The sequence below is a fragment of the Psammomys obesus genome, unplaced genomic scaffold (assembly GCF_907164565.1).
Source record: "Psammomys obesus unplaced genomic scaffold, mPsaObe1.curated_primary_1811, whole genome shotgun sequence".
In the NCBI taxonomy this organism is placed as follows: domain Eukaryota; kingdom Metazoa; phylum Chordata; class Mammalia; order Rodentia; family Muridae; genus Psammomys; species Psammomys obesus.
The window spans coordinates 68807106-68808295 of NW_026585504.1; positions in this window are offsets into that span (position 1 = coordinate 68807106).

Here is a 1190-nt window from a genome sequence, read left to right on the forward strand (position 1 = left end):
CAGAAATAAAAGTCATCTCTAGGAAACTGTAGTAATCACTTTGATTAGTTCAGGAGAATCTTAATAGAAGATGTTGGTTAAAGACCAACATAAATTTTAAATCCATACTGTTGCAAAAGTAGGATATAGCCCATTGCTGACTGTCTTTTTCCAAATAGCACAGTTGATGTTAAGGGAAGTTGGAAGTGGATTTGGCTGAATTTTCAGTACCAAGATTAGAAGTTTGTCCTCAGTGAATGGATAGCCACCTTTGCGTTGTTTTTGAGTGTTATGATTTCTGTGCTTTCCTAAGATCATGATGGCATGTGTTTGCAAGGTAGTATCAGAGAGAGAGAGAGAAAGAGAAAGAGAGAAAAAGAGAGGTAACATGGAGGTTTATTTAAAACAAATGTTCAGTGAGCATCAACACACCCAGTTTAATAAAACAAAAACTGTCTGATATATAAGCACAGATCAGCCTCACATAATGTTAGCGATGATTTAATACTATTTTCACTAATGGATATCTATACAACAAGCCCTGAAGAACATCAGAGTTAAATGACATTATAGACAACAGGGATTTAATAGGCATCCTAAAATATTCTGCTACCAGACACAGGACACACATTATTCTCAGCAGCCTATGAAATATTCTCTAACATAGAACATGCTTTAGGTCAGAAAACTAGGCTTAACACATGCAAGAAAACAGAAACGATTTATTATATACTATCTTGTCACAGTGCAAAAGAAAAAAAATCTGAACAGCGTGAGAAAGAAAGAAAGTAAATGAACTCGTGGAAACAGACCAATATAGTATTAAGTTGTCAATAGGTCATTAGAGAAATCAGGGTGAAAATTAAAAATTCTTAGACTCAAATGAAAATAAGATCACAACATACCAGAATCTGTATGTAAAATAAAATAGCAACAAGGAGGAAATGTATTTCTAAAATTGCCTACTCTATATCTCTCTATCTTACCTTTATCTCTCTATCTTTATCTCTATCTCTCTAGATCGATCTATCTATCTATCTATCTATCTATCTATCTATCTATCTATCTATCTATCTATCTATCTGTATATCTATATAAATTAAACCTAGAATTTTGTCTGTCAGAATTTTCAAGAGAATATAACACTAACATATTTTTAAAGAGTAGTTAGTTAGTTAGTTAGTTAGTTAGTTAGTTAGTTAGTTAGTTAG